General features: G+C 36.8%; 1 long non-coding RNA gene across 3 annotated transcripts in view; it reads right to left on the reverse strand.

Moving 5' to 3' along the window:
• LOC106868243 (uncharacterized) overlaps nucleotides 1-12490 on the reverse strand; it is a 64543-nt gene extending 52053 nt beyond the window's left edge. For 2 of the 3 annotated variants that reach the window (XR_008265278.1, XR_016243790.1), the window contains exon 1: nucleotides 12176-12490. This is a non-coding gene — a long non-coding RNA (uncharacterized LOC106868243). The remainder of the gene's footprint in view (nucleotides 1-12175) is intronic. The other variant, XR_008265277.2, reaches the window with a different exon arrangement.
• Between the last annotated feature and the right edge of the window lie 809 nt (nucleotides 12491-13299).

Here is a 13299-nt window from a genome sequence, read left to right on the forward strand (position 1 = left end):
ACTGTAAATCAAGCACTACGCACGCACACACACACACATACACACACACAGAGGCACACACAGGCACGCACTCACATACGCACACTGACTCCCTCTCAAACACAGAGGCACATACACGCTCACTCACTCACTCAAATTCACACAGACGTGCGTGTGTATTAGATGTCTAAGTGTATGTTGTATGTTGTATTATTAGGTACACATCTACCCAGCTTGAGAAACAGATTGAGAATCGGGAAACAGAGAAGTCAGACTTGCAATATGTGAGGTTTCAGCTTCCAATAAACTTTACGACGTAAATACACTCATATCCATACATACCCATACACACATACATACGAGTACACATACATGCATACACACACACACACACATACATACATCCCCCACCACCTCCTCTTCCGGTCTTTTCACAATGTAACCTCGTGGGCATCGGTACCATTTTCCTCTTTCTCCGTTCTTCCATTCTCCGAACTTTCCATCTTTCCGACGAAGGGCTACGCCCGAAACGTCATACACTCTCTCTTTCCTTTCCTGAGCGTCCAATAACACTATCCGTATCACGTCCTCACTTTGTTGTTTTTTTGAACCTATATATATATGTATGTATATGTATATGTATGTATATGTATATGTATATGTATGTATATGTATATGTATATATACACGGAACTTACGTATGTACACATATACACAAACATATTGCTTACCGACCAAATGGTTCCGGGTACAGTCCCGCTGCATGGCACGTTGGGCAAGTGTCTTCTGCTATAGCCTCGGGTCGACCAAAGCCTTGTGAGTGGATTTCGTAGACGGAAACTGAAAGAAGTCCGTCGTATATATATATATATATATATATATATATATATATATATATATATATATATATATATATATATATATATATATATATATATATATATATATATATATTTATATATATATATATATGTATGTATGTATGTATGTATGTATGTATGTATATATGTATGTACGTGTGTGTGTGTGCGCGCGTGTATGTGTGTGTCTGTGTTTGTCCCCCCAGTATCGCTTGACATTGGTGTGTCTTGCAATCTTTTTAATACTCGTTGATTCTGTTCGTTATCTGAGCTGCGTTCCTTCTGTTTGTTTGTGCGCATGTCTGTGGGTGAGTGTGCATGTGGATGTACATATGTATGTATGTATGTGTAGGTGGAGGCGCAATGGCCCAGTGGTTAGGGCAGCGGACTCGCGGTCATAGGATCGCGGTTTCGATTCCCAGACCGGGCGTTGTGAGTGTTTATTGAGCGTAAACACCTAAAACTCCACGAGGCTCCGGCAGGGGATGGTGGCGAACCCTGCTGTACTCTTTCACCACAACTTTCTCTCACTCTTCCTGTTTCTGTTGTGCCTGTAATTAAATCTACCACCTAAGTGGGCGATGGCAGGATTAAAACTTGGAACGTAAAGAGCCGGAGCAGAAACCGCATTCAGTCCGACTTTCTTACATTTCCGCCAGGTCACCATCTTAGATTGGTACATTTGTAATTGACTCAGAAAGGATGAAAAACGAAGATGACCTCGGCGCGATTTGAACTCAGAGTGCAGATGATCGGCACAATTCTCGCAACATTCTATTCGACGTTCTAGTGACTCTGCCAGTTCGCCGACCGGATTGCTATGAGAACAATGCATCCACTGTTTCTAATCATTGCTTCTCAGTTAGGCACACGGCCAACAAATTTGCGGAAAGGCAGCCAGCTGGGAGAACCGTTAGCATATAGGGCAAAATGCTTAGCGGTATTTCCTCTCGCAGAACGTTCTGAATTCGAATTCCAGCGAGGTCAACTTTACCTTTCATTCTTATTGGGTAAAAGAAATCATAAAGTACCCGTCAAGTACTGAGGTCGATGACATACATTAATCCCATCCTTTTAAAATTAGTGGTCTTGAACCAAAATCTAAAACAATGAATTAAAATATCAGCTTTTTGTACCTTAAAATAATCAGATTTTAAGCGACCCAACAAACTCCTTTCAATACGAGACATGTGACGTTAATGGAGTTGAACTCCGTTTCTAGCCTCCAGAAGTGAAAAGTCTTTCCCAAAACGCCAATGGAGATTTGATGTCAAAAGATGCAAACACATTCGACGGGGATTTTTCCCGGACGAAAAACCGCAGCTTACGGCATTTAAATAGCACACGTATGTTGTATTGGTAATATTAACTATTATATCAAGCGCCAATGAACGAGTGAATGTAATATCGTGGGATTGCCATAGACACAGAGACTTATAAAAGTATGCACACACACACACACACACACAGATGCACACACAAGTGTACACATTTGCCAAACTAAACGTTTCTATAGAACTCTTTATGCAATGTAAGTCAGTGTTTATGTCTGCACGTGTGTGTGTGTGTGTGTGTGTGTGTGTGTGTGTGTGTGTGTGTGTGTGTGTGTGTGTGTGTGTGTGTTGTGAACGTGTGTTTGAATGTATCTTATGTTTACGTGCTTGCGTATTATATTTCCATCTAATATTGACAACCAGCATATTCAAATCATAGACAAAGCTCATACAAAAGATTGCCTACGAAACTATTCCTGGAATTTATATAGCATTTGTCTTAGAGTTCCACATGCTTTGATGGAGTAACAATTCTGTTCATTTCTCTGCCAAAAGTAGGCCATTTTTGTTATAAGACGAGGCACGTCTCACTCCCACCTTTTTATATATGCTTATGTGTGAGTGGGTCTTTGTGTGAACGATACTAACCTGGTGTTGTATATTCTTTTATAATATAGCCCGAGGCTATATTAGAAGAGACTTGCCCAAGCTGTCACATAGTAGGACTGAACCCAGAAGTATGTGGCTGGGAAGCAAGCTTCTTACCACACGGCCGCTCCTGCGATTCCATCCTATATATATTATATATGTATTAATATATGTAGGTATATATATATATGTATGTATATATATATATATATATATATATATATATATATATATATATATATATATATATATATATATATATATATATATATATATATATATATATAAGTATACATATATATATATATATATATATATATATATATATATATATATATATATAATGCACACACATTATGTAGGTGTGTATCTCTCTGTCTCCCTCTGTCTCTTTCTCTATGGATGATGTATATGTATTTATGTATGCATTTATGTGTATGCATATATGTTAATGTGTGTGTGTGTGTGTGTGTGTGTGTGTGTGTGTGTACCCAATTCACGATCTGAAATGTTTTCAGTCTTCCCTTCTTCCACTTACCGCAAGTTTGACAAATGTTTAAAGTCTCTACGTGCCAGTTTAAATTTAAGTACGCCTAGTTTGACTTCGAAGTTCATTAAGATTGTCTCCGCCTGAATAACTAAAACATCTTCACCTTGAAAACGCTTCGGTACTGCATTAAAATTTCGAATAAAGATCTGACAAATCGCACGGATGCTTCCTATACCTGCCAGCTCGTTACACAGTGATGATCCAGCATAGGCAAAAGATGTCATCTCTTGACAATCATCTTACCTCTGCAAAACTTTGCAGACAGTTGTGAATCGGAAGGATATGCTTTAATTTGATTGGTTGACTATCAAATCAACATGGAGGTGATGTCTTGTGCAACACACGGTGAACAGTATGTACATTGGGAATATTTTTCTTGTGCATGGTAGCAAATCATCTCTAATAACGAACAATATCTGGTGCACAACCGTTAGCAACTTCTGTAATATTCCAGAGAACATCGCATTTCTTTTAATTCTTTTCCAAACAATGAAAAGCTGTTTCACTGTTCACATCTTCTTGAAGCTGTTTCGCTATTCACATCAAACAAAAATTTGCCTTTTATGTACAATGGTGCACAAATAACAACGACTTCGACTGCATTATCTCACATATGCCAGAAGAATATCTAAACTAACGGAAAGTTGACTCATCGTTTTGGACTGAAAGATCGTTTTGTTGAAACTCAGATACTAACGCTTTCTCCGCAATATCAGTCATTTCATCATTACGTCGTTGCGTTGTATTTTCTCTAAATCGCATGTATTTTAGAACAGACTGAGAACCTTTCTTTATAATAATCTCAGTTACATCTCTAATTACTGGTATGATTCTCTCTAATTACTGGTATGATTCTCTCTAATTACTGGTATGCTTCTCATCAATGTCATACGATTATCATTTCTTTACAATACTAACGGAGTCCTTCTTCATTATCAACACTGGTGGAGGCTTTAAAAAATGTCTTTAGATATAATCGATTTCTAAAGATTTTTTTTATTCATCTCTCTAGAAAATCAAGATCTCTATTTTACTCAGCAGAGAGAACCCTTTCGAGGTAGTCTTTCATCATTAGAGATTTCTTAGCATTATAATATCAAGGCGTTTCATATAGCAAGTTCATAGGTCCTGTTGAATTAGTAAGCGAAGATAAGGGTCCAAATTTCAAATACTTCTTCAAATATCATCTTTGCTTCTTAGTAATATCAACTAATGCAACTGATGCGTATTTTAAAAATTTTGCTCGTTTACACATTAAGTTTACTGGTTCCTCTCTCATAGCTACGGGTGTTGAGTATTTGTTGATAGTCACTAGACTACTGCGTCCCAACATCATGGCTTAGCACAGAATATGACCCAGTTGTGACTTTCATCCTCGCAGTGTCACAACCAAAATTTTCACTGAATTCTAGAAAATGAAACTAAGGCTAAACCATGTTACAAGACTACAATGCTCATAACCTATTTATTGAAGACAAAAACAAAAACCAGAGAGAATATGAATAAAGCCAAAGTCAATTCATTTCTGTGGAAACAAAAATTACGCACGTTTTACTGTCTTGTGATTCCAACTAATTATACAATTTTACCTAATAACATCTAATTTATTATGTTCTAAGAAACAATATGGAATAGACAATAGAAACTAATTATATATAAATCAGAAATCTGTATCGACAAATTGCATTTCATTCTGTTATTTTATGTTTTTCCCCCACTAAATTGCTTTCGTGAACGTCAGCTTTCGACTGCAAAATTTCACTCGACTCCTTTTCAACGTTCCGATATTTACTGACACCTAAAAGTAGTCTTATCGATCTAAGGATCGGTATAAACCATTCTGGGGACCTTTACTCTGAACTCCTTTTTTTTTTTTTTACAGAATACTTTAGTGGATTTTAGTTAACGATTCAACTGTCTTATATTTTAAAATTATATCTGATGATCCAATTAAATTTACACTTGTTCATACATTTTGTGCTAGTTTTCTACACACAAACAGAAGGTGCTTGAATCTATGATAACTGGCACAAAAGACCAGAGAAACTTCAGCCAATTGGCTGACTTGAAAGGTCCTGGGAGAGAGAGGGACCGTTGAATTACATGTGATTATGTGTTGGGCAGTTGTAGTGAGATAACAGCCGATTGTTCCCTTCCTAGTATTTAGTCGTGTCTATGTTTGAAATCAATAAGCACCAGACAAGAATTGAGATCAATTTAATCGATTGGTCCCTGCCGAATATTTAATCTTGTGTGTATGTCTGAAATCAATATTTTCTCATTCATCTAGGCCTTTATATTATATTTTCATGTCTATCAATTTACTTTACGATACTTATTTGTTACAATCTGTAAATCTCTTTAATAATTCACCAATACACTTTCTTCTTAATTCGTCTTTTGTTTTCAACAATTTCCTTTCAAGTCAAAGGCATTCAAATTTAGAGTAGCACAGTGGAGTCTCGATATACGAACATAATTCGGAAACTTGTTCATTAACCAAATTGTCTGTTACACGAGTTATTGAAATGCATATAAATAGGAGTAATCCGTTCCAAGCCACACTTAAACTCGACATAAAAGAATAAGATGATGTGATATTTGTCCATCAGTTAATAGCACACACACACACGTATATATATATATATATATATATATATATATATATATATATATATATATATATATATATATATATAGTCAATTCAAATAAACAATCAATTCAAATAGATGAATAATCAAATTAACAGTGACAGACAGCGAGAAGAGGGGCACAAGAAAAGTTTTACTTTGACGCTCAGTAAAAGAAGATAGTTTTTGACGTTTTGAGCAAAGGCTCTTCGTCGGAAAGAAGAAAGGGAAAAGTGCACTTCAGCAATGTAACAACACACGAACTGCTGGCGATTTCTTTTCTTTCTTTGGACTTTTCCCTTTCTCCTTTCCTACGAAGAGCCATACTTGAAACGTCAAAAACATTCTCTTTTTACTCAGCGTCAAACTAATACATTCCTCGTGCACGTCCTCTAGTTATCTGTTATTATTAATTTTATTATTCGTTTTATTTGAACTGACTATTTACCGCACGCTCACACTCACCCTCCACATCCTCCCCTCTGATTTGGTGTTTCTGATCCATGGATTTTCTTACTCTGCCCTTGGATTATATTACCCTTAAATTCCTTCGGAGTACGTCGTTTCTGCACCTTTGGATGATGATGATGATGATGATGATGATGATGATGATGATGATGATGATGATGATGATGATGATATATATATATATATATATATATATACACGCATGTCAGTGTGCGTGAGAATGTAAGTATAAGCTCATTTGTATAAATATGAGTGAACATGACGTCAACTAATTATAAGATGGCCACGTGATCTTGCTATGATGTTATATATTTTCCGTTTTATATCGTTTATATTCATTGCATATAATGTTTTTGTGTCACTGTTCGAATGTAAAATTCTACTCATTTATTCTAACAAAACAATGTTGAACATTAGTATATATATATATGTATCTATATATTAAAAGAAGCACGTGATGGGCGTAGAATGAGCAGAATAGGTAATAAAAATTAATTAAGTAGAATCGCAACAAAAAACACCTCATCATTATGAAACAATATGCAAAATATTTGAGTGCCAGAAAATATTCACTTATATTTTTTTTATTTGTTTCAGTCATTTGATTGCGGCCATACTGGAGCAACGCCTTTAGTCGAACAAATCGACCACAGGGCTTATTCTTTGTAAGCCTAGTACGTATTCTATCCGATATTTTGCCGAACCGCTAAGTTACGGGATGTAAACACAGCAACATCAGTTGTCAAGCAATGGTAGAGGGACAAACATAGATACAAGCATATATATATATACAACGGGCTTCTTTCAGTTTCCGTCTATCAAATCCACTCACAAGGCTTTGATTGAGGCTATATGGTGTCACGCAGAGGGACTGACTCCGGAATTATGTGGCTGGTAAGCAAACTGCTTACCGTACAGCCACTCCTGCACCTATGTGCATGTATGTATGTATGTATGTATGTGTAAAAGAATAAAGGAATACACACATACACACACACAGACGCACACACATACACATATGCACGCTCGCACACAAACGCACGCGCGCACACACACATTCATATGGTATGATATATATATATATATATATATATATATATATATATATGTATGTATGCATGTATGTGTATATGTGTGTGTATATATATCCAAGAGTTAAGCAATAAAGTAGATAAAGTCTGGGCTACGTATGTTTAAAGCGATCGGAACCTCAGAAGTGGTAAATATCTAAGCGAGGTGTATAGTGCAGACTACTCTTCAGGACAAGGTTATCTTGTTTGTATGAAATTTAACTTGTCGGTAGGAGGCCCATGTTAACACACACACACACACACACACACACACACACACACACACACACACACACACACACATGTATATTGAAAAAAAAAAAGTCGGAAATGCTTTGAGAGGTTTATCACGGTAAAAAAATAAGACAGCATTAACATTTTAAACTAAGCAGCTACCGGTTCCGATCGCTTTGAGAAGACAATGTAATCATGTTGAAAAAAAAAAAAAAAAAGTGGAAAATAAATTAGTATCAATTAAGCCTATAACTTATAAAACTCTTGTATAAGGAAGATGTGAGGTGTAGTCTGAGTTGCTCTGAACTTGAATGTGATGGGTAAGGTGAAAAAATCTAAATTGGGAAATTTACAAGCGGTTGGCGCGGTTTGGTAAAAGATGAATATATATTACAATAGACACTGCATACATACGTATGTGAATAAATAGGTACATGCGCACACACACAAACACCACACACGCATACACCAATACACACACACATAAGTAGCTTTTTAAATGCTGAATGAAATGGAAGATGGTGTAAGGAAAACGTAGTTTTAAGGTGAGAGGAGGATTGGTAAGTTGACAACAGCTGTTCACATGCAATGTTTCAACTATCGATCAGAAAGAAACCCTCACACACACAAGCATACATGCACACAGTCACACAGACATACGTACACACACACACACACACACACACACACACACACGTCTACTATATAATGAGAATGCATGTGTTTATGTGTGTGTGTATGTGTGTCTGGTGTCTTATAATTGTCTGTGTGTCTACTTCTGTCAGGTTTTTTCTGTTGCTGTCACAGATTTGAAATGTTAGAATTAAGTGAAAATTTTCAAATTTGTTATATTGATGTAATTTTTTCAGGCTGAGTTCGATTCTGTCATTAGTTTGTTCCAGAAAAATTGTAGAAAAATTTTACTGAGTTTTAAAGTTTGATCATTTTTACAGAATCAGAAAACAAGATTTGGAAGCTGGCATGTTTTTTTTGCGTGATAGCTGCGAATCACAAAATAAATGCAAAAACATTACGACGATGAATTTTCCTTAAACAAAACGAACGCAAAAAATTACGACGGCGAAAGTTGTAAGAAGTTCTGACGTTTTAATAAGAGACCGATAGAATAAGTACTAGGGTTACAAAGAATAAGTCCTGGGGTTGATTTGTTCGACTGAAAAGGTGGTGCTCCAGCATGGCCGCAGTCAAATGACTGATACAAGTAAAAGAATAAAAGAATGCATACACACACTCCCAAACGGAGCGCCAAACGGAGCTATTCCCCACTTTTCTCTCACGTGGTTCGTTCTCAAGGAAGCCAACCTTTCTGACTACGCTCTTGATCTCTCTTCTGTCAACTCCGAGATAAAGTAGACAGTCGTTAACAACCATCTTCTCAAACACTTTGAGTCATTCTCCGCTCTTAATGACAACTAATACGTCTTCCATAAAACAAAATCTACTGGAGATTTGGTTTCGTATATCTTTTCTACTCTAGGCACAAGCCCGAAATTTTGGGGAGGGGGCCAGTCGATTAGACCGACCTCAGTAAGCAACCGGTACTTAATTTATCGACTCCAAAAGGATGAAAGGCAAAGTCGACCTCGGCGGAATTTGAACTCAGAACGTAAAGACAGACGAAATACCGCAAAGCATTTCGCCCGGCGTGTTAACGTTTCTGTCAGCCCGCTGCCTTTCTGCTTTTGTATATCACTGACCAGTGGGTCCTTGCTCCTAAAATATTTGAGGAAAACAATGTCGTTGAACTTGACATTAACAAAGCTTGACATTAGGTCGTGACAGGTTGCGAATCTCTAGTTAAGCTGACTCAACTCTTGGCACCATCTATCTTTTATCTCTTGGTTTGGAATTGTCCTCGCATATCGCACCATCGCAGCATATGCTAATAGAGTTCTCTTTAACCTTCTCTCTTGTTTCTTTCTGTTTTCTACACGCTTCGTGTTTTTGTTATTGTACTTGCCGTCACATTCACCAATCCGCATTCATCATGTCGCCCTTCACTCCTCTCTTTCCTCGCGAATACAATCCCCATCCAAACGCAATGCAAATATCTCACAATAAATCTACGTTCAGTTCATCAATGGAGACCTCGAAAACATTTTCTTTTGCGGACATAAAGATTTTACCTTCTTCAACAGCACAATACTCTATCGCCAACACGCACACATACGCGCGCGCATCCTTTAAGTTAGTTTACGGGGAACGTTTTTTGAGTATGCATATAAAAGCTTCTATTTTATTATGTCGGCTATGGCCTCGTGATTCCAGCTTGCAGCTACAGTTTTATGGGATCGAACCGAGCTGTGCTGATATAACATAGGACAGATGTAGTAGTACTACTAATAATAATCCATGGATGGAATTTATAAATATTTTAATGTATCGCTACCCACGTTCATATAAATCATTAAAATATTTATAAATTTCATCCACGGATTATTATTAGTACTATCTATCTATTTATCTATCTATCTATCTATCTATCTATCTATCTATCTATCTATCTATCTATCTATCTATCTATATATATATATATATATATATATATATATATATATATATATATATATATATATATATATATATATATATATATGTATATATATATTACTAATAATAATATGACAACATATATATATATATAAAATCAGAAAATGAGAAAAACTTTTGATCAAAGAACAAATAAATTGGACCACATCTGTAGATTATACAAAATATAACATAATATTTGTATGGCAACAATTCTTACGGCCGTAACTCTGCTTACCTTTGGCATATCTTCTCCACTATATATATATATATATATATATATATATATATATATATATATATATATATATATATATATATACCCATACACAATAGCAGGGAGACTCCTAGAAAATTCAGGCCTTTACATAAACAGGACCAAACGCTGTAAACTATGCATAACGGAACGGACGAGGATTCTAAAGGACTCCCTCGACCCGAAGAATATCCTTAACTCCAGAACAGAGTGCTTGCATTTCAGGAAATTCCTGCTGGCCTATTGGAACCCACAGGACAACAGGTTCACATCCTTGACATAAAATCCTTACACACTGTTACCCTTCACAAAGAAGGCCTCTTTGCGTTAAAATACTTATTCGATCTTCGTCCTGATCCTCAACCCTCTACCTTCCTCCGTCTGGCGACTGGTTTGCCGAACTTCTCTGAAACATCAGACTCGGCAATGATACCCCGGTCTCGTGCCACTTCCGTCTGACCGGTCATGCGTTACAACATTTGTTTGTGTTCGGATTGGCCTTGTACAGAGGCCAGCCGGACTCCTGCCTCCGTCGAGAGCAGGAATTGATTTTTTTCCTTTATTCCTCTGTTCTTCATGGTCTCAATTCGTCACCTCTCTTCATCTAAATCCATGTCTACATACATATAAATATATATATATATATATATATATATATATATATATATATATATATATATATATATATATTTAGATAGATAGATAGATAGATAGATAGATAGATAGATAGATAGATAGTTGTGTATGTGTGTGTGTGTGTGTGTGTGTGTGTGTGTGTGTGCGCGCGTATACCCTCAGCTGAAGGTAGATGCCTTCTCTCCAGTAACAACAAGCCACAATAATTTTGATTGAAATGACAGGTAAAGCTGGCAGGGTCAAAATAAATTTAACCTTTGACCTTATACAGTGGAAACATCTGTTTAGTTTTCGAGTTAGATCTGTCACTAAACAAGAGTATTATCGAAGCAGACACAACATTTTAGAATTGTTATTACAGCTGTAACTGAAGTATATATTTTAACATACGTGTGCATTAGCATACATCTGTGCAACGGCGTATGTATGAGCAGGGAGAAGGGGAGAGAGAGAGGGGTAGGGAGAGGGAGAGTTATGTACGTATGCAATGTGTTTGCGAAGGTGAACGACCGAATCTATTGCTTGCATGCAAGTTGTCAGTGGTATTACATAATGTGTTCCAATTTCCATGTAATTTCCATGTTGTGTGATTTATGCAAATTGGTTGATACACATACATATGCATACATACAGACACATGCATACAAACGCACATGTACACTTTATATATATACGAGAGCGTGCTGAAAAGTTCCTGGCTTTGGGTAGGATTAGTTAATTATGATTTTTATGATCAGTTAAATATGATTTTTATGATCAGTTAATTATGATTTTATTCAACATATTCTCCTCTCAGATTCACACACTTTTAATGTAGTGATCATTCAGTTTTTCTAAGCCCTGTAAAAACTTTTCAGCACCCCTCCTATACATATACATACAAATATACGCACACACAAGCACACACGAACAGACAAACAGACAGACACACACATATTCCTGTTCATCCTTGACATAAAAATCTTTATAATATAGTGTTACCCTTCACAATGAAGGCCTCTTTGCATTCAAATACTTACTCGATATTCGTCCTGATCCTCAACCCGACATCTCTACCTTCCTCCGTCTGGCGATTAGCCGACTGGTTTGCTGAACTTCTCCGGAACATCAGATTCGTGCTACTTCCGTTCGACCGGTTTTGCGTTACATCATTTGTTCGGACTGGCCTTGGACAGAGGCCAGCTGCATTCCTGCCTCCGCCGAGAGCAGGAATTTCTTTTTTCTTTTCATTCCTCTGTTCTTCATGGTCTCAATTCGTCACCAACCTCTTCATCTAAACCCACCTTTACACACATTTACACACACCATCCACTTCCCACCTTCCACTGCCACCTCCTCTTTTCCCACAAAACTTTACTACATCGTTATACTCACCGCCCATACCACACACACATATGCGCGCATGTGTGCAAACGCTACTACACACAAGCATTTGCACTCACACACACACTTCTGATAGCCTCACGCACTCACACAAAACGGCAAATATTAGGATAAGATTTAATATAATCTAACTTAGTCCATAATGAGACACACACACACACACACACACACACACACACACACACACACACACACACACACACACACACACACACACACACACACAGCTGTACAATATCTTTTCCAGGAGATACAGACTCTGCTCCGAGGTATTGTTGTCTATTTTGTGGACTATGAGATCGTTAATAGGATTTCTGATGCTGGCTTGACTATAAATGTACTTTCGAATAAAGCAGTGGGAACGAATTTGAGTAATTGTTAACCAAATTAATAATCACAATTTACCTAAATGTATGGATGAATTAACCACAACCTCCCCATTCTTATAAACACAATGCTGCAATAGTTACCAATATCAATCTGATATCCCTTGGCTATTGTATACCGATTAATGTGAAATAAATTTCAGCCTTTCTATAAGAAGCGTTCACCGTGAGATGAAAACGCAAAAACTACGCTTATCTACTTTGGTGATTATAACACTGGCATTGATAATTACTATAGACTATCGGTTATTTCATTTGCCGTTCATACACAAAATTCACGTCTACTATTTCTCTATTTACGTACATATTCATGACTCTACAAGAGCTAAAAGTATATTGGCCAGATCTCGTGAACCTCACTACAGAAGCCATAT

This window comes from Octopus bimaculoides, chromosome 12 (assembly GCF_046866305.1).
Source record: "Octopus bimaculoides isolate indiv1 chromosome 12, ASM4686630v1, whole genome shotgun sequence".
Taxonomy (NCBI): domain Eukaryota; kingdom Metazoa; phylum Mollusca; class Cephalopoda; order Octopoda; family Octopodidae; genus Octopus; species Octopus bimaculoides.